The following is a 22486-nucleotide window of genomic DNA, read 5'->3' as shown; positions in this document are numbered from 1 at the left end:
CTTAGTAAATTGTTCCAAATGTTTAATTACTTTCAACTGTTAAAAATGTATACCTTATTTTTTGTCTGAATTTGTCAAGTTCATTTTCCAGTCATTGACTGTTATACTTATGTCAGCTAGATAGAAGGGCCTATTATTAAATCGTTCCCCATGTAAGTACTTATAAACTGTAATCAAATCACCCCTTAATCTTCACTTTGTTAAAGTAAATAGATTGAGCTCCTTGAGTCTATCATTCTTAAGGCATGTTTTCTAATCCTTTAATCATTCTTGTGGCTCTTCTCTGAATCCTCTCCAATTTATCAACCTTCTTCTTAAATTGTTTGAAACAAGAACTGCATATCAGAGGCAAAAATGTGGGTAGCATTTACAGGGCTGGTGTGCCAGTGTTTTGGTAGCATCACAGAACAGGATATTCCTGGAAAGTAGGATAGTATTGCACTCTGCCCATTATTGTATTGCATGTATGGCCTACATTCAAAGTATAATTGACTTGTGAGCAGAAACCACCCAAGAAGGGGAGCAGGCCTCTGACAGGCCATGTGCTAGAATCGCCGAAGACATAAATGGTTGTTTATTTTATTTTAAGATTTCAGATTTTAGGCGGGATAGTATCAGTCAGGGTAAACCCAAAGTCAAAAGGTGTGGAGAAGGAGGTATTACAAATCCAAGTATGAATGTGTATGCTTTAATGAATTAAATGAAAAACAATCTCGTTTTATTATTCAAACATTTCCCAGTAAAATTGGTTAAAAACCTAAATATATTGGCGCAGGTTGTTCCCCTGAGAACTGTATTTAATACCTGATCAAAAGCCTTATGAAGTCAATAGGAATCTTTCCATTGACTCTAATGTGCTTTACACCAGGCCTATAGAAAAGACCCTCCATGCACACATCTATCCCTTTCCACAGGGAATAGGGCCCAGGTCTGTCTGCGTGGCACAAGTCTCCTCCGTCTTCTGGACCCCATGCAGGGTGCTCTGTGGATCCGGGTTTTCTGATGATGAGGGAACAAAGACTATCAGCCTATAGAGAGGCTGAAGGAAATGGATGTAATTCCCCCTACATTGTCTCTGAGATTCCCTGGAGAAAACAATTCTGCTGAGACCTCCCCACCAGGAATGTCTTGTAGCGAGTCTCCAGGGCAACACTGTAAAGGGCCTTCAATAGACTGTTGTGGGGAGCTTCAGCAAGAAATTCTCACTGAGTGTTCCTCCTCCTGAGCCCTTTTTAGCAGGTTTTACCTCAGGGTGGTGGATAATATTTAAAAAGTGGACACTCCAGCAAGAGTGCTGGAACCTCCTCTGCCCTGCCTCTTCCCCCCAAGGCCCTGCCCTCCATCCTCTCCTCTTCCCCTGTTGCTTGCTGCTTTTCCCATTCCACCTCCCCTCCTGGGTCAGGAGGGACTCACTTGCAGAGCTGGGGCTGGGAGCTGCAGCTACCCAACCCAGGTAGAAAGCAGCCCTGGCTTAGAAGGGGCTGGAGTGGGTGATGACCCAGCACCTCCTCCAGCCCACAGTAACTGGACTTTGGGTGTCTGGTCAGTAGATCTGACCTGACACTGTTAGGTCCCCTTTTCGACTGGACTTTCCGGTCAAAAACCAGGCACCTGGCCACCCTAGTGGGGGAGCAGGAAGGTAAGCGGGAGATAATCTAGCCCAATAAGACTGTGCTAGAGCATAAGAATCAGAAATTGAAAATAAACAGTCTAGTTTTACTGTCAAAGCTGCGTTGAGTGCAAAAAAGCACACAACCAGCACAATGATGGCATTTACTGATCGGTGTCTACAGTCCCCCCTGAGGCCCATCTCCCATTAAGTCAATGGGAACCAAGTCTCAGTACAGACTGCGTAAGGAAGGCCTACATTAAAGTTTTCAAATTATTTCATTTTCATTAATCGGTGTGACTTGTAACTGCTAAGGAATTTTGTTAAAACCCTCAGGTGATTTTCACCTTGACCGTGTCCCTTTAATAAATACATTAAATACTTATTAATTATTTATCTGCTTTGAAGCATATAAAATAGCTCTGCTGACAATTACCACATGTTTATACTTATAGAACAATGACACATATGTAGAGAGGGCCAAAAATCATTATTTATACAATGCTGGTTTTATATATGGGGGGAAAGTCAGTAATTAGTAGAGTTTGAGATGATGTTACTGGTTCAGTTTTAGTACAATAGGCACAAGTAGAAAAACAGAAGTGCAAAACTGAAAGTCTTGGCAAGTTCAGAAATCAAACAAATTTCCCAATCCAAATGGGTTCAATAAACAAATGCCACTAGTATGGGTAGAAAAGAGCTTATAAGACAAAACTGATAGCACTAGGGGCTGCAATGGGGGGTTGGGGTTTTATTCATTTTTTTCAGATCTAGGGAAATAAAATGTTAGCTTTCAAACATGTTTACCCAGTGCTTCTTTCCCCTCATACACCCCTCCACATCTACACACACACACACACACACACACACACACACACACACACCTCAAAAAAAGAGAGAGAGGAGGTGGAAAAATTGTATAAAATATAATTGGCCCAGTCCTGCACTCAAGACTTCTACTGACTTCAACGAAAGTTTGGAGTACACAAGAAACACAGAACTGGGTCCAGTGTTTGAAGCATTCTTTAACTCTTCTCCCTTACAATCCAATGAATGGTCTCTGTTAAAATTTGATTTCTCCTATTGCTAATGTCTTGAAATACTCCAGATAACCTAAATCCATCAACAACAGAGAACGCTGAAGTTAGGCTCCAAACTATAGTACTTTAACATTCAGTAAGCCTAAACAATGCCAGTCTAGTTAGAGGTTTACAGAGCAAAAATGCTCAAGTCTGCAATCCTGGGAGTTGTATCCAGTTAGGCTGAAAGCAGACAACATTCATCCCCTCATGTAATTAATGCACCATCAATATTTCATGTGTGTAATTTCAGATGAGTAAATAGCTTTCTGCAAGTTGCATAATTTGTTCATAATCTCAGTGCCTCTTGAGCCATTTAAAACTAAGTGATCCATTTAAAACTAACATTTTAAAAAATGCCCCTACAAGAATGATTCAGTTTAGCCAAGAAAGACTGTACCCATCTTTAAAGAATGTACCTATCTTTAAAGCCCATATAGACCACTGACCCCAATGCAAATACCAAAATGAGGCCAAGCAACTGAATTTAACAAATATTTTGTATTGTGGTCTTTAGATACTAGGGGATAAAAAGACAGTGGAAAGCTGAGCTGTTACATATGAGGTGTGCTACATATAGGAAGGGTAATGAAACTGAAGGCTCAGCCATTAACCTTCAAGGAAGAAAAGCTAGGCCTGGTGCTTTAAAAATTACTAGGACAATATTTCACCATGACAAGCATTAGTAATGAATAATTAAGCGTTTAATATAATGTTGCTTTGGTGAAAAATGATAATTTTACAATTGATGGCCCTTAAACCTATTCAGTGTTATTATCCTGTATTAAAAGGGGCGGGAGGAAGGAAACGGGGAGAGCTTTGATGAAATAAATGTTTTTTTGATGGCTGGACCGAAGCAGTTATGGTTATTAGGTTCAAAATCTTTTCAGAGCTGAACAGTGGTCCTGCTGAGAGAATTTCATGAAAAATTTAAGAAGGCAAATTCAACCTGAAACAGTCTTATGTCTCATACCAGCTCGCCTGAGGTCAAACTGTGTTTTTCCCCATAATACTCAGTTAATGTCAGGGAAATAAATCAGTCAGCAGATGCAGATGCTGAAACTCTCAGAAAAGAAACTTTAACAAATTCACTCAGGAATCTATTTTGATTAAGTAATGCAGTTATTTAAAACAATTTAACAGATGCTTTCTCACTTAACTCACCGTAATGAAATGTTTATTGCAAAGGAAATATTTGAGTAGTACTTTTTTTATATTTAATTGCACTGTAAGAACTCTCTTTGCAGTTTACAAAATTGCAGGAGGAACTAGGTTACAGAGCCCCATTGCATTTCCTCTTTCCTCCTTTTCCTCCAGCTCCGTCTGCTGTTAACAAAAATCATAGCTGTAGATAATTAAAAAAAAAAATCTTGGGAAGACTTTGAAGAGAAATAGAGGATGTTGCCATCATATATCAGACTACTGTTCCATCAATTCCTACTTCTTGGAGAGGTCACTTCCTGATGCTGAATGGGGAGATAAATAAACAAACCCTATATTCACATAATCATGCTTTGCATGGGGAAGGTAGAGATTTCTTACCGTTTCCTGCAGCAATCAGTTTTGATCCTTAAACATGGTAATTGCCACTAGCATACTGGAGACACACAATTCTGATTCCCATTAATACTCATGGGGGTTGAGGGGTCTCAGTATATCAAAGAATCAGGCCTCATTCATATGCTGACTAAAGGTATTATGGTTTATAAAATTGTCCAATCCCTTTTAAAATACAGTGACAGAATTTGGGCTATATTTACTATTGGGATAAGTGAGTATACCTCTAGTGACCTCAGCAAAGTTGGACTTGCTTAGACCAATGGTGAACCTTGCCCTTTGACTCTACAAACTGCTGTGACAGCTCATTTCACATCATCCCTTCTACCAGTGTGTGAGGATGTGCCACCTCCTCAGGAATAAGAAGAAAGGAAAACAAGGGTGGGAACATAGTAGCTAAAATACTTAGGAGCTAAATGAGAGGGAAATGCAGTCTGCAACAGTCGGGTGCAAAATGGCCATCTTCTCTCTCCCAGATTTAAAAATGTACCAACCACTAGAAGAACCTACTGGAAAGGCTTCTCTAAGAGTGTGAGCTCTCAATGGATAGTTCACAGAGGTCCTGCCCATCACAGAGAAAGTAGTTTCTAAATTAAAGGTGAATTTCATTGCTCTTTCTGATAGCGGAGGAGTTGGCTGGAAGACAACCCAAAACGTGCCAAGCTAAAGTATGCTGAGTTTGAGACAATTATGTCCTTTTCTTTTCCTTCAGCATTATGTTTCTTTAATATAAAAAGTCAAAGGGGAAATTTTTCAAAAGCACACAGCATTTGCCTAACTCCGCTTTCTCATCATGTTTTCGAAAATAATCACACCTTAAACAATGCCTAGCACAGGGGTTCTCAAACTAAGGGTTGTGACCCCTCAGGGAGTCGAAAGGTGGTTACAGGGGGGTCACTAGCTGTCAGCTTTGTGGGGCTGACAGCCCCGAACCACCATTAAATTAAATCTGCCCCATTTTAATTTATAAAGGAGGGTTATATTCAAAGGCTTGCTGTGTGAAAGGGGTCACCAATACAAATATTTTGAAAACCACTGACCTAGTGCTTTTCATTGGTAGAGCCAAAAGCAGATTAAGTAGCATTATCCCCATTTTACAGAAAGGGAAATTGAGGCACAGAGAGGTTAAACTGACTTACCCAAGGTCACCCAGCAGGCCAATAGCAAAGCCAGAGTAAAACCAAAGCCAAATCTTCTGAGTCCCAGTCCAGTGCTCTCTTCACTTAGCCTCACTGCCTCTCTGTTTATTGGATGTTAGTGGCTTCCTGTGCTTAATGTTTATTCCCATCACATCCCACTGTTTCATTAAAACTAAAAAGAGGCATACTGGGGCTGATTCAGCGATCCCCAAATCATTTAAAGCCCATTTTTTTCTAGCTTCACTTCAGAGAAACTCACACATCACTCCAGCCTTTCACTGCTACAAGAAGATACGCAATATCACCAAAAAAACTCCCAAAGAAATCAATGAAGAAGGCAGAAAGGGTTAATTAGTAACTGAGATTTATTTTATTCCATCTGGCTCTTAAAGCTCTAGTCTGTAATAATTTATAATCACTATCTGAGGTATCCTTTCTAACAGTGTTCTGTAACCTCTCATGCAATAAACTGAAACCAAATTTTGTCTTTTTTCCCCTCTTAATTGGTGACTGGTAACCAGATTGTGCTTAAATTGAAGCCATTCTGTTCAGCTTTAACTTAATGTAGCCATTATGCCCAATACACAAATTAACTAAACTCTTGTATACTAATTTTACATTGCAGTATTCTTTGTGCACAGATTTGTGGTCACAAGGAATTGTATGTGTTCTATTAGGAACCAAGCTCTCTTTCAATAACAAATACTGAGCTTTCATCCCCTCTCTGAATATGCCTCATCTCCTTTCATTCTTATGCCACGGAAAGTAACTGAGCTGTAAAAATCTCAGATAGTAGGGGGACCCACACAAAGCTGAGGAGGAAGATAAATAGTGCATTTCTTATTATAATTAGCAAATGGTAAATGTAAGTCACAGAAAAAAAATACATGGATTCCACCCAAATTCTTTCCCACCCAAATCCAAACCACTGCATGGGAATCATAACTGGAAAGGAAACTGATATGTGTTCAGTACATAAAACAGGTAAGAGAGCATCTCTTCTGCTATTTACAGGGAGCAATTATAGCCCACAGAGGGTGCTCAGCAGGAACATTTGCTCACACTACACTTGCAGCCTTCTATCTGTAGAAAAAATCAGCACTACCAGACAAGGTCAGTTGAAACTCTGTATTATAAACATGACTGAGCTGCTCTTCTATTTTCTTTACATGTTTGTATTTTCATCACTTTTTTTTAGTAGTAGTTTGCTTTTCCAAAATCATAATTAAGGCACAGAAGGATAGCCTAGTGCAGGGGTCGGCAACCGGTGGCTCGCGGCTCACCAGGGTAAGCACCCTGGCGGGCCGGCCCGGTTTGTTTCTCTGCCGTGTCGGCAAGTTCGGCAGATCGCGGCTCCCACTGGCCGCGGTTCACGGTCCCAGGCCAATGCGGGAGGCAGGAAGCGGCACGAGCCAAGGGATGTTCTGGCCGCGGCTTCCTGCCTCCCGCATTGGCCTGGGACCACGAACCGCGGCCAGTGGGAGCCGCGATCGGCCGAACTTGCCGACGCGGCAGATAAACAAACCGGGCCGGCCCGCCAGGGTGCTTACCCTGGCGAGCCGCGAGCCACCGGTTGCCGACCCCTGGCCTAGTGGATGAGGCACTGGGCTTGGACTCAAGAGAGCTGGGTTGTACCTGGCCCAGACACGAACTCCTGTATGACCTTGGCCAAGTCATTTAATCTACAAAGAGCCATCCGTAAAATGGGGATTAGGCATCTCTACCATAGGGGACTGGTGCAAGGATAAAATCCATTAATAATTGTGAGGTGCTCAGATACTAGGATGATGAAGGCCATATGAGTACCTAAACAGATAGAGATCTAACTGTACCTCTCAACTTGCTATATTAGGATCAGTATAAAAAGTGCATCTAGGATGAACTAAAGCAGGGGTCGGCAACCTATGGCATGTGTGCCAAAGACGGCACGCGAGCCGATTTTTAATGGCACGCTGCTGCCTGCCGGAGTCCCGGCAGGCAGCAGCGTGCCATTAAAAATCCTGCCCAGCCCGGCCTGGTCCACTCTTCTCCGCCCTCCGCTCCCCCCGCCTGTAGACTTATAGAGAGAGACCTTCTAAAAAACATTAAAACGTATTATCGGCACACGAAACCTTAAATTAGAGTGAATAAATGAAGACTCGACACACCATTTCTGAAAGGTTGCTGACCCCTGAACTAAAGGGTTTTCTGGCTGCTACTAGGCAGTAGTGGTATTTGTTTTTAGTATACTGACACACTTGAAAAATGGCAAGAAACTGAACAATAAAGAGGAAAAGTTGAAGCTACAGCTCTGACTCAATTGGCAATCTTTTTCTACAATCTCTTGCAATTAATTTCCTCTTTCAGGGCGACCCTGACAGATCCAATATGTGGACAAGAGGATCTGATAAATTGCTGTAGCGTGTCCACCTGGACTGTGTGATTCATTGTGTATTTGAACATAATACCATTCTGTGTTCACTGAGGCAAAGCGGCAGTCCTGTGCGTGTTTCATTTCACCCTTCTAAATTTCACAATAGCTTTTATCACATGTCTCTGTAACACCTTTAGCAATAGGACCTACTGGCTTTAGTAGGAGGCCTTTGAGAAATCACTCAAAAAAATCTCACACAGTGCCTTGTGTATATGTGAAAAGGGACTGCATGCTTTTAGGGGGTGTATTGTAGAATTTGCTTAGATTTTTCAGGACAAAAGATTCCTGTCTCAATAGAGGCAACATCCAACCCTGAGATCCCTGTGGATGAATCAATACCTAGAAGTGTAGCCATGACAACCATGGAGATCAAATAGACTCAGCACACAGAGTATTCACAGTATTGATTTTTCAGCACAGGACAATACAGTGCTCTCAGTGTCTGAATATGGATGAAGAGTGGCTGGCTGAAGCAGAATTCTGCAAAGACTGAAGTGATACAGGTGAGAAGAGAGAAGGACTTCAAAGAATTCTCCACCACTATAAAATCACTCTCCAGTAAGGGAGTCTGTTCGCAGATCATTAAGACAGACTGCAGGCTTCAGTGGACTTCCAGACAAACTAGCCATGATCATGGAAAATGCCTTCTTCCTGCCCTCTTTTGTTGGAATCTGACTTTGCCATGGTGATGCATACATTTATGACATCAAGGCTTGAGCCTTTCAATTCTCTGTGCCTCGGTATGAAGCCACTGGCCTCAAAACTACAGACAATTAAAAAGCTACAATTTGTTCAAAACACAGCAGTTCATCAGCAATGCAGGCCAACAAGAGTGCATCACCACAGTGCTCCACTCTTTTCTAGACGTCTGTGATATACTAGGTCATACTCAACAACTTAGTCCTCATTTGCAAAGTCCTCTAAAATTACCTGCATGATCATAATCTCAAGTGACCCAGAGGCTTTGTTAATGCAATTAACCACAATCATGACCCTGCATGATCATGACTTTTCATGACAGCTGCATTCCACTGGAACAACAGACCTGTCAATCTCAAGAGTGAAACTGCGTGCAGGAGACAGAGCCTTTAGGAACCTGGAACTCACTTTTAGAAAAGTTAGAATGACTGCAAACCACTTTAAGAGGAAATTGAAAAGCCCAATTCTCTGACCTAGCCTTCCTGAATTGACACCATAACACAAAAATAAACAAAACGTAGGCCCTGCTGATAGAAGAAACGAGCATGAGTCGTTGAAACTTTTTTCATCAAAACTGTTTTTTGATAAAAAATTGAGTTTTTGATTAAACAAAATTTTTGTTAAAAGTATCTACCTTGGAAACTTTTAACTTTTTGTAAAAAAACAAGCACCCCAAAAGTTTTCAGGTTTAGGGGGGAAAAAACATTTTTCAGTGAAAAACAAACATTTTGATTAAAAAATGCCACCACAGTGCCTCATGAGAGTTGTAATTCTTTTGCCTCATGCCGCCGTTCTTCTCTATGAGCCAAGTTTCCCAGCCAGACTACACCTCCCATGATGTGCAATGGCCAGGGCTGCCCTGATGTATCACAGCAGCTCAGCAAGAAGGGAGACTGTTATGATGCATCATAGGAAATATGGTTCAGACAGGGAGGCCAGTCAATAGAGGAGAATGGAGGCATGAGGCTCCTGAACTATGACATCCATGAGGCACCATGGAGGCATTTCTTAACATCAGATTTTGATTTGTTGTCAAAAAAGTTAAAATTTTATGTAGCATATTTAAACAAAAATGAATTTTCTTCACTTTCATCAAAATTTTCTCTGGGAAAACCCAATTTCTAGCCAGCTCTAGAAAAAAGAAAAATATGTCTTTTATGTGTTCCCTTCATACCTTGCTGGGCACTCGGTTACCATGGTAATGGGCTGCTAAATAGGAATATATCCATTGATATATTCATATATCCATAGAGAAGTGTATTACAGAGTGGACAGGGAGTTCCAGTGGTTTTACAATACTATACACTGAGGCAGATGACACTGTGAACTTCCAGTTTTAGAGATGCACAAAAATCTTTTATTTTTTATCCTGCTGGTTTGTCTCTATTTGACCTAATAATGTTGTGAGGGCTAGAAATTAGCTTTTACAAATTCATTGTTTTTCCGCTGTTAGCTGATACTTCATCACTAAAAGTGTATTTTTAAAAGAGAAGCATATCCACAGGAGATTCAGATACTCTAGGACATGACAGTAATTATTATTATTTACTGCCTATAATAATCTCAGTATCTGTCTTCTCACAGGAAATATGGTACATACCACACTTGGGGAAAAAGGAGTGAACTTTACGCTGCCAGAGGAAGTCAAAACAAGAACCATTCTTTTAACAGGTTTCTCTAGTTATATTAGGAATATGGAAACTGTTTGCACTGGCTTCCATCCACCCTATTTCCACTCTGGACTAATGCTAAATTACAATATTGCAAGCCTGGGCCAGATCCTCAGCTGGCATAAATCATCACAGCTTCTTTGATTCCTATGGAGCTATGCCAGTTAAGCCAAGTGAGAATCTGAACCAGGTTTGTTTTGGTTTTTTAGAGAAAGCTGTAAAATACCATGATTTGTGAATTCATTAAGCCACATTTAGATGGATCAATAGTAATAGATTGTATAGATTATTGAGTCTGTAAATTCCTTGGGGGCAAGGACTATCCTGGAAAATACTTACATTTGGGAAAGAAATCAGATAGTAGGGTTTTCAATCTTGCTGACAAAGACAAAACAAGATCCAGTGGCTGAAAGTTGAAGTTAGACAAATTCATCCTTGAAATAAGATACAATTTCCTAGCAGTGAGGGTAATTAAACTTTGGAACAACTGACCCACCATTCGTTGGAGTCTTTAAGGTGAGATTTAGAAAGCTATCTAAAAGATACGCTCTAGGCCAGCTTCTGGGAGAAATTCTATGGCCTGTTGGGGGGGTGGGTTAGGTTGGATGGATGTGGTGGTCCCTTCGGGCATTGGAAGTTGTGGATTTATGAATCCTCCTGTTCATCCCCTTCTTTCATTGGCCATTGGGACAATAGGACTGCCTGCATCACCCTCATCATGATTGTAAACCTTGCAGCTTTACATTAAGACAATGACAATAATCAAATATCATGCTTCAGGGCTTCAGATAGTTGCCTGCAAGGGTCAGAGAGGAGATTTTTCCTCTGATACACAACTAGTGAGGGAGACTTTTGGAAGACTTTTTTTCACCTTCCTCTGAAGCATCAGGTATTGGCCACAGCTGGAGATGGAACATCAGATGGGAGGATCTGTGCTCTGTGGTGGTACAGAGAATCCTTTTTTTAGATGCCTGGCTTGTGTGTTTTGCTTACATGGTCACAGTCAAAGTAAGCAACAGATTTCTCTCAATTTTGCTCCAGAACAGACTGACAAGGATATTGGTGTTTGTTCTCCACTCCCCCACTTCTCACCCTCCACCTTCCTCTGTAGCACGGGGATGGTTCACTGGCTAGGATCATCTGGGCATATTGACCTAATCAATTCCCTGACACTTGCAGGGGCCTCAGACATTGGTGGCACCTTCGAGTGTCTTGTTCTCTGCCTGTGGCAAACAGGTTAGATGCTTGAGAAATGAAATGCTTTGGTCTGACTAAAGTCATTGGACTCAATATAGGGGTATCTGGATTAAATGTAATGGACTAGATGATTTAAGGACCACTTCTGGCCTTAAACTTTATGAAATCTACCTTTTACTTTCCATTAATAGTGGGGAGCTCAGATCTAACTGAGGACTCCAAGAACTTCCAGAGTATAAATGTTTGTTTAGTATTACTAATACTACAACTGTGCACCCTTTCACATAGCATGTATCTCCTCCTCCCTTAGTTCCCCAAACAAGGGTCTGACCACTTCCCATACTCACCTCCTTGGCAGATCTCGATCCCCAGGACTTCCTTCCATAGAGGACTGGAAGCCTTGGAATCAGCTATCATCTGTGCAGAAAAGGAAGAGGTCTACACAGAGGGAATATCTCCATAGGAGCTGGAAGCTGGCTTTTCCAGCATGGGTAGACATATCCACCCTAGCTCTGATCGAGTTAATGTGCTAAAAATAGAAGTGCAGCTGCAGCAGCGTGAGTAGTGGAAGGGGCTAGGCAACCAATATGTGCCTACGGTCTCAGACAGGATCATACTCAGGGCTCTAGTCCATCCCACTGCTTGCACTGCCACAGCTACACTTCTCTTTTTAGTGTGCTGGTTCAATTAGACCTAGCACAGGTATGTCTACCCAAGCCAAGAATTACACTTTCCAGCTCCAGCAGAGACATACCTATAGATCACAGGGGCATGATTTGTCCCTGGGCTATTTACAGGGATCACCACATCTACCAACCCTACTATCAGAGGGGTAGCCGTGTTAGTCTGGTTCTGTAGAAGCAGCAAAGAATCCTGTGGCACCTAGAAGACTAATTAACAGCAGCATGCATTTGTGATGTTAACACACTTTCTTCTGATGCAAGCAGGCAACTTATGCAAGAAGTGTGAATGATTCACCCAAAGCTCATGCTGCAAAACTTCTGTCAACCCTACTATATTTAGAATAGAGTAAATATAGGGATGCTAACACTGGAATATCTTGAGACTTGCTTAGGAATCACAGAGATTTATTAGGATACTGCAAGTACCAACTCCAGCAAACACAGGCAGGGCTGAACTTTCTGCTAATCCTCCAGGTCAGAGCAACAACATAACAACATGCCAGAGAACAACTTAACACTAACATAAAGGTACAGCGCCCTCTACTGGTGGAGATGCTATCTATGCTAAACATTACAATACTCTGACCATTCCCTCATCATTCCAAAGGACAGCAGATAAAAATACTGGTGTTCCCAATGAAACATTGGCTCAAAACCCAATGATAAAAATATTCCCCGTGGGGCTGCAAGTATGTCATATTTTACGTATATTGACGTACTCCAACTCATGCAATAATGAGCTATAATAGCAGTTATTGGCAAATGAACTCCTTCAGCTTTGTGACATGCTTCATAATGCACCTGAGATAATTGTTAATGGCCCATGACACTTATGCACCTGTTCTCCTTTCTGTTGATCTGTATTTCTCTATTGAAAATAATGTGCTCTACTTTATAATTACATGCATCTTTCCACATCTCAACAAGGACTCTAATTCTTCCTAATTAACAGTTATTTGGTAACCATTTCAATAACTTTCTTACATCTTTTGCTATCCTGGTTTGTCATTTAATGTCAGTTAGATTCTGACTTCCATATGACTAGATATCTCTGGATTAGTATGTTTGATTGGAAAATGTGGTTACTCTTAAATGTAGTAAAGAGAGATTTAGTGCTTCTCTCCAATATCTTGCCAAATATCACTGATGGTCTTAAATTAAGCCACTCTATGCTCCATTCTGACTTTGTGAATAAGATACACTAGTATACATGAGCACAGTCTAGTACTCTTTACTTTAAAATATGGTTCCAATCAGCACATGCATCCTACTGCTTCCTCTTTCTCTCTTCTTCTGTCCCTCTATCCATGTTTTTTCTTTGATATAAGTACATTAAGGGACACATCCTCCAGCTTCATGCTACCATCAGCAGGTTTTGGCCACAGACCCCACTGTATCTAGATTCTACACCAAAGAAGATCAAGTGAGATCCTGTGGTGGCCTACAGCCTGTACACAAGCTCCTATACCACCCCCATCTCTCTTGCCAGGGATCACATAGTGATCATGGCTGTAGCAAGGGATACATTGCCAGGATGCCCCTATCCTGTTGTTTTGACCCCTAGGGACCTAGCACCCAAAATAAGCCAGAGCAGCCCTCAGCATCTCTAACTTAACACCTGGCTATTGACCCGGTACACAGTGACTGCATGTTTTGGAGAGTACAAATGTGAGCTTTACCACCAGCTTGCACATTATCCTCCTTAGCTGTAGCAAGGATCCGGGCCAGGGTCTTTACACTAAGTTACACAAGATAGGAATGAAGTCTTGCAAATTATTTATGGTGCAAATTGGGTTTGTACAGAATTGATTTTCTTAATTTGAAGGAGCCAGAAGCCAAAATAGAGTGTATCCAGGATGGAGTTGGATGGTAGGAACTCAGGGCAAGAGTTTTAAATTATGCATTCAATATATTATTTATTATAATATATATTTTGAGTGCCAGCAGCATGCAGTAGACAGGGATAGGAGTAATTATACCTCACTCCTTCAAAGAATATGCTGCCTGTGGGGGCCAATTAAGCCATTTTTTTAATCTGTCGGTATAATTTTACCCAATATTTTAGCATCTGGACACTTGCTATGAGTCACAAAATATAACGTGTATGACACACAGGTGTGCTAGAAACCAGACATGTGTCAGGTGTTTGGGCCTAGAAAATAAAGAACAGTCTCTTACAAGCTCTCCTGTGTCACTCCTTTCTTACAGAAGCAGCATCCCCCATCAAGCTAGAAAAATTAGTGACCTGCAAGGCTATTATCCATTTATCAACAAAAGGAACACTGCGGTTACTTTGTACATATTTGTGAGGAGAAGCCTTTTGTGAGAAAACAATGATTAGCTGGTGATATCGAGAACTTTAAAAATAAGTGACACACCATTGAGTTTATAAATGAGCTGATAAAACAAGATGCTTTAAATGCACTTTCCTACCTATGTTTTCTTCATCCAATAGTCGAGATTCAGGTAGCAACAGAAGCTCTTCTTAGCTGATGACAAAGCATATACAGCTTGATGTGAGAAAAAGACAGCTCTCTGAATAATTAGTCTGTTCCCTGACTTTAAAAGTCACCCCAACACCACCACCAAGTGACAGTAGGGCATGGCAAATCCATGGCACCAAATGGCAAAAGTGATTTGGAGTGTCTCAGTTTTTGGATACCCAGCATGAGGCATCTTGAAGGGGGTCTGATTCTTAGTATGACCAAGCATCCAGCCTCTTAAAATCAGGCCCCTTTACAGTGTCTCAAGTTGGATGCCCACAAATGGAGGCACCCAAAATCACTAGTCACTTTTGAAAAGTTAAGCCAAGAATTCCAGCCTGAACTTTTCCCCATTTTTTTTTTAGCTGAACCTTCTGAAATGCTCAGATACCTTCCCCACACCGCCCTTCTTTACAATGTTGGTTTTGTTACAAATGACAACTGGAAATGATGAACTATTCAGAGAGAAGCTGTTCTTAAAACAGTTCCAGTTGGAGCAGAAGTTGCCTTGTATATCGTTTACATGTTTATACCAGAGGCAAAGTGAGGTTACATGCTACCAAATCTGGTATAAACAATTACAGCAGATGCACAGCCATAGAAAAATAGGGGCCAAGAAATTTACAAAGCAGCTGGACCTTGAAAATGTATCTAAATTAAACCTGAACCATGAGTCACATCAGTTTCACCAATCACTTCTGGATATACCACTACATGTAGTGTGAGAAGCAGCATTATGTCTATGACTATAACACAGGTGGTGGATAAAATAATTCTCTAATAATAGGCATTTAGAAAATGGTTTGAAATATGGTTGTATAGGAAGGTCTTTCTGCCCATGACCCTTATATATTTACACTTACATAAAGATATATAATGACCTTTTTCCAATCATTCCATTAAACCATGGCTAAGCAGAAAGAATGAACATAATCTAAATCTTTTGTGTTTCATTATTCTAAATTTAAATTGGCAAATATCCAGCACTTTAAAAAAATAATGGAATATTTTACTTGTATTTTTACATGGGGCAAAGGGATTGGAAATTATTTTATACTCTATTGTAATTTTCCTTTATAGTTTTAATACTTGGGGAGCTAGCTTATTTCTAACTATTTGACACCTGAAAATTAGGTGATATTTCTACAGGTTTGGGAATTTGATGGAAACGGATATTAGTTTTTAAACTGAATTTGCTGGTAGGTCTCCAGGAACTGGGAGGTTGGGCAGGTTGACAGTCATGCCTGTACCAATATTCCTACTTGTCTCTTTGCTGCATGAAACCCTCTCTCATTCCTAGGGCAGGCTATTGTCTCAAAGCAATTCACATTCTCTTCTATTGGATTTCAGCATGACAGAAACCTGCAGGGATGTGGATCTATTTGGGAGCTCAGGCAAGGTCACTGGGAAGGGAACTGCCATAGACCCAGAAGCAGGTCTCTTCTATATCCCTTGCTCAGAAGAGGGAGAGGTTCGGAGTGAATCATTTTAGGATATTGAGTGGGGGGATGGAACAGGGCTCTGTTTTGATGGTTGTTGAAAGAAGCTTTTAAGGGGGGAAAGGGAGTGGAGAGGAGCTGAAAACAAGTATAACCATACTGGTCATCTGTCCCTCATTGTACAATAAGGATGAGTATATGATAGTTGCTAAAAAGCTGCTGTGCTTTTGTGAAAACTGCCAATAATTCCAATGAAAATTATGGTACGTGTAGAGAGCCATGGTAGTGAGATGCACACTGTAATGCATATATGTCACCCCTGTAACTGCACACTTCTGTTGTGAAGATGTCTATTTCAACTAGAAATCATGTAATTACTTGTAAAGTGATATTTAGCCTATCCTGACCTCTATTCTTACAGGTGTCCTTCACAATTCAACCATAATTGGTACCTAGAGTATCTATTCATAAGTGACTCTGCATCTGAGTAATAATGTTTCAGGTCTTGGGCGCAGTTTATTTGCAATAGTCCAGCTCAGTTTACAATGTAATAAAATGCTTCTGCTACTAAGATATTCAAATCCACTACTGCGGTAACTAAAAAGTATTTGTACAATATATTATGATTTATTGTTTATGTCAGCGTATAAAAGGGTGCAGCAGATACCAGTGTGTAGAATTCCCACTTAATAGCATGTCAAACAAATACACAAAAATCCACATAATTTATCACTGCAGTAAATTAGACACTCCGTTTTCTAAAATTGACTAATTTTTTTAAAAATAAATGCATATAGTTTATTATAGCCCACAGAGTCTAAAGTTGCATCAGCACTGCTGCTTTCTGCGGTGGTTTACCTCAGTTATAAAAGAAGATCATCGCTCAACATTTGACCTGTGAGATTTCAGACACAGAGAATTGTTTGTACCAAATTAAGAGAACCAGGTTTATTTGTCCATGTTATACAACTACAATAAAACCAGGAATTTACCAGTTTTACTCACTTACTTTACTTACATAATTTAAAATATAAAGTCAAATTGATAAACTGTACAAACTGTCCTATTATCCAATTAGTTTGCATATTCAGAAAGCAATCTTAAACATACAAGCCACTTAAGGGGGGCATGATTCATCAAAAGCATAAAGGGGGCTCCCAGGAGATAGTATGGTAGGGCATCCACAGCCCGCTGGACCTCTAAGGCTTCTTTTTCAATTACAAAGTAGTTCCGCTCTTGAGGCAACAGCTTTCAACTTATGTACACTATAGGACAGGGGTAGCAACCTACGGCATGTGTGCCAAAAGCAGCACGCAAGCTGGTGGCACTCACACTGCCCAGGTCCTGGCCACTGGTCCGGGGGGCTCTGCATCTTAATTTAATTTTAAATGAAGCTTCTTAAGCATTTTAAAAACCTTATTTACTTTACATACAACAATAGTTTAATTATATATTATAGACTTATAGAAAGAGACCTTCTAAAAGTGTTAAAATGTATTACTGGCACGCGAAATCTTAAATTAGAGTGAATAAATGAAGACTTGGCACACCACTTCTGAAAGGTTGCCGACCCCTGCTACAGGATGTTCCCCTCCTTCACTTTCCTCAGCAAGGACGGCTCCAAGGCAAGGCCGACCTTTGATGCGTCGGTTTGCAAGATTAACTCACGTGTGAAGTTGGGGCTAAACGCTATCAGCTCCCAGCGCAGGTGGTCCTTGAGGGCTATGTTGGGGGAGCCAAGATCAAGGCAAAATGAAGACAAAACAGTGGTAATAGCCAGCTAGCCCGTGAAATTGCCACACCTTCCTTTTTGTTGTTGGTGGCATGTAAGACTGCAGAGTCTGGTCCTTTCCCACCAGGGGGTGTACTCGACTGCTCCCCAGGGTATACCTGAGGTAGGTGCTATGAGGCCATAGGATGCAGTCCATCAGCCTCTGGAAGGTAGCTGGGACTCCATGGAGACAAAGGGCATCTGGGTGAACTGGTATAATCCGGTCGGGGTGTCAAAGGCTATTTTCTCCCTAGATCTTGAATCTAGCAGAATTTGCCAATACTCCTTTGCGAGAGCCAAGGTGGTAATATACTGGGCATCACCGAGTCAGTCGAGCAGCTCATCAATTTGAGGCACTGGGTACATATCAAAATTTCAGGATGGCGTTCACCCTCTGGAAATCTATGCAAAATCTCAAGTTCTTGAGACGACACTAAGCTGGGGGGAGAGGTAGATAAGCTGGAGTGTAGGGATAGGGTCCAGAGTGACCTAGACAAATTGGAGGATTGGGCCAAAGGAAATCTGATGAGGTTCAAGGACAAGTGCAGAGTCCTGCACTTAGGAAGGAAGAATCCCATGCACCGCTACAGGTTGGGGACCAACTGGCTAAGCAGCAGTTCTGCAGAAAAGGACCTGGGGATTACAGTGGACGAGAAGCTGGATATGAGTCAGCAGTGTGCCCTTGTTGCCAAGAAGGCCAATGGCATATTGGGCTGTATTAGTAGGAGCATTGCCAGCAGATCGAGGGAAGTGATTACTCCCTTCTATTCAGCACTGGTGAGGCCACACCTGGAGTATTTCATCCAGTTTTGGTCCCCCCACTACAGAAGGGATGTGGAAAAATTGAAGAGAGTCTAGCAGAGGGCAACAAAAATGATTAGTGGGCACATTACTTACGAGGAGAGGCTGAGGGAGCTGGGGTTACTTAGTTTGCAGAAGAGAAGAGTGAGGGGGGAATTTGATAGCAGCCTTCAATTACCTGAAGGGTGGTTCCAAAGAGGAGGGAGCTCGGCTGTTCTCAGTGACGGCAGATGACAGAACAAGGAGCAATGGTCTCAAGTTGCAGTGGGGGAGGTCTAGGTTGGATATTAGGAAAAACTATTTCACTGGGAGGGTGGTGAAGCACTGGAATGGCTTACCTAGGGAGGTGGTGGAATCTCCATCCTTAGAGGTCTTTAAGGCCTGGCTTGACAAAGCCCTGGCTGGGATGATTTAGTTGGGGTTGGTCCTGCTTTGAGCAGAGGATGACCTCCTGAGGTCTCTTCCAACCCTAATATTCTATGATTCTATGATCTGGTTTCAGGACCAGAAAAAATGAGACTATACCACTCTTTGGGACTTCTCAATTACTCCCAGATCCACCAGAGTTTGGACCTCCACTATTTTGCGTGTCTGTAGCAGAAGGGGTCAGGTAGTCTCACAAACTTCTCTGAGGCTCATGAATTTGGTATATTGGGTGAGCTGGGTTCGACCCAACAGAGTGGTGAAGATTTTGGGGAAGGCCTTCAATAGCTTCTGGGCCTATCTCCACTGTTCCTCAGTGAGGGTGTCCTCCAGTTGTGGTTCTCTGGAGTCAGTTGTGGCAAAGATGCAGTTCTGGCTCGGGGGGGGGATATGGGGCAATTAGCAGCCCCTCGCACTCCTGCCATGGCTTTAAGAGGTTGACACAATAAATCTGTCTTTTCTTCTGTCAGCCAGGTTGCCGTATTTCATAAGTGACCAGCCCCACCCAGCGAATAATTTCATAAGGTCCTTGACATAGGAGCTTTGATTCGTCCTAGGGAAGCACGAGAAGAATCCTTGCTCCCTTATTGTACATCCACTCCTGAGTTCCCTGGGTGGCCTAAAGGTTTTCTTTCACCAGGTCCCTCACCCAGGACAAGCACCCCTGCAGGTGTAAAACATAATGCAGGAGGCCCTGAAATGGAGATGGTGTTTGTTCCCACGTCTCTCAGATAAGGTCTAGCAGCCCCTATGACTGCCGACCATAAAATAATTTGAAGGGAATTTTGTCGAAGACTGGGGAACCTCTTGAATGGTTAGCAATGGATAAGCTGATCCCACGGGGAAGTTCATTTGGAGGAAACTTCCGTAACGTCCTTAAGAATCTGGTTAAAATGCTCCATCAGTCCATCAGTCTGCAGATGGTAAACGGACATCTGCAATTTTTTTATCCCTAAGAGATCACAGACCTGTCAGAGCAGTCTGAGGTAAAATTCATGCCCTGATCCATCAGTATTTCCCTGTGAGGCTCACCCTGTCAAAGGTTTTAAGGAGTTCCCCAGCAATGGCTAGGGTTGTGATGTTCTACAGGAGGATAGCTTCTGGGAACTGGGTGGCATAACCTAAGATGACCAAGATATATTTGAATCCCACAACACTCTTTGTGACAGGCCTCACGAGGTCCATGGAGATCCTCTCAAATGGGGTCCCAATCACTGGCAATGGGATGAGTGGGGCTTTCGGTACTCCTCGTGGGGCCACGAGTTAGCACTTGGGGCAAAAGTTGCAAAAGTCCTTTATGTCCCAGTGGACCCCCAGCCAAAAGAACCAGGATAAGACTCAGGCTAAGGTCTTTTTATGTCCTAGGTGTCCCACCACAGGGATATCATGGGCTAGTTTCAAGACTGTGTCAATGGCACTGGGGTATGACCAACTGGGTCCAAGTGTCTTGGGTCTGAGAGTCATGGTCAACATGGTAAAGGTGGTCACCTGTCAATTCAAAGTGGGGATACTGGGTTGCTCGATGGGAATCTGTCACCTCCCCGTTGACATGAGCCAACTGTTCATAGGTCCAGCAAAGTGTGGGGTCTTGCCACTGGTCCCAGCTGGTTCCCAAACTTGGGGACTTTTCACAAGTTTGGGAAGTGGGTGGTGCGGGGATGACCCCACACAGTTAATCTCCTGGGTTGGCTGGTCGCCCGAGTCCTTGGAAAGCTCATCTGCTCCTTTGAAAGGATTCCTCTTGAAGGCCATCCCAGCATGTTGATTTCCAAGGTTCACGGAGTGCAGGACCTTTGCAAATCCCCTCCAGTCATGCCCTAAGATGATGGGGTGTGCTAGCCTCGGTGCCAGGCCTATCATCAAAACCCACATCACCCCATCCACTATCATAGTGACCTGGGAACTGGAGTAGGGCTTCCCATTCCTGTAAATGAACTGGAATTGAATAACGCCAAGCAATGAGTCTGATATCTTGACGAGGCCCTGGCAGACGAGAGTCTGCATACAGCCAGAATCTAAGAGGGCAGAGACCCATAGCCCATCCCTGTCAAAAGGGATCATCACCTTGCAAGTGGGCTGGTTTTGGACTGGCAATTCCCCAGCCCAGACCTGGCTAAATCTGCATTCCATCATTGGAAATTCATGTTGCAGGTGCCTGAAATGGCCACAGGTGAAACAGGGGCCTATTTCAGGGAGCCTGGGCTTATCATCAGGGTTTGACGAGCATGTGGGATGGCCCACCACATCGGGGCCTCTGGGTGCTCGGCAAGATGCTGGGGATGAGCACAGTGGATTTCTGACATTCCGCTCATTGGGGCTTCTCGGGCCAGGCCAAGGGACGTTCTTTTGATCCTGGGTCCTTTATTCCCCTGGCGTTGGGGGCCAAGCTCCAGGGCCGACCAAGGTCTCTGCTGCCAAAAAGTCTTCCATGAGGGAGACAGCCACATTCACTGTTGATGGCCAGTGGCAAAGGACTCAAATCCTCCCTCAGGGCAGGAGAAAGTGTGTAAATTGTTTGAGCACCACTTGCTCTGCAACTTCAGCACCAGAGTGTCACTCAGGCTGTAGCCATCGCCAGCATGCATCTTTTAGCTGGTAGACTACGATCCTTGGCGACACAGATAGGTCTTTCCCCAGAATCATTGCCAGAATGTCTCGGGCGAGATATCTAGAGAATCTAGAATCACTGCTTTCAACCTCCCATAGTATTGGGCTTCCTCAACCAGGAGTCCATGATATACTGCTTGTGTCAGGTCCGTTAGGTACAGGGCCAAAAGGGTGGCCTACTGCTCAGGGGGCCATTTGGCAGCTGAGGCGACCCACTCAAATGTAATGAGGAAGGCCTCTGGGTTGTCCTCCGGCCGCATCTTCGCCAAATGCACAGGCACAGCCTGGACAGCTGGTGTCATTTCTTCCCTGGGATTTGGGCCTCCAGGATTAGGTAGCAGGACAGCAAGTTGCTGCAGACATTGTTGCTGCTTCTCCCAATGTTGGACTCACAGCTCTCAGATCAGCTGTTGATTACTAAGTTGTTGCAGGAGTTGTTATTGAAGCTGTGCCACATCTTGCTGCTGCTGGCTATCAGCCAATCACTTTATAAATTTTTCTATATCCATCCTTTATGGTCAGGGATTTTGGTTCTGCCTAAGGCTCAGCCCCTTGTCTGGATCACTGCCTGCATATTCCACCACATGTAATGGTCCTTCCCTCTGGGGATATTGGGGAGCCCACTCTGTCTCTGCAATGTCTATGGTGCTATTTTTAGGGCCACAGTGCAAGCCCCATCCATGAGCAATAGTCTGCAGATCTGGTCTCTGAGACTCACTGCCATGGGTTTTAAAACACAGTGTAGACATACCCTCTGTTAAAATCCTGTTTGCTTCAACAAGATCCACCCACAATGAAATTCTCCTTTAAAGTTTTTGATGTAGTTTGTTTTGCTGACTGTAAGACCTGAACCCAGAGAGCAAACTCTTCAGTGCAGGGACCTTTTCATCCTATTTGTCCATAGATTGCACTTTGT

This window comes from Mauremys reevesii, linkage group 3, assembly GCF_016161935.1.
Source record: "Mauremys reevesii isolate NIE-2019 linkage group 3, ASM1616193v1, whole genome shotgun sequence".
In the NCBI taxonomy this organism is placed as follows: domain Eukaryota; kingdom Metazoa; phylum Chordata; order Testudines; family Geoemydidae; genus Mauremys; species Mauremys reevesii.
The sequence above is the reverse complement of the archived record's forward strand: the minus strand, read 5'-3'. Positions refer to the sequence as shown.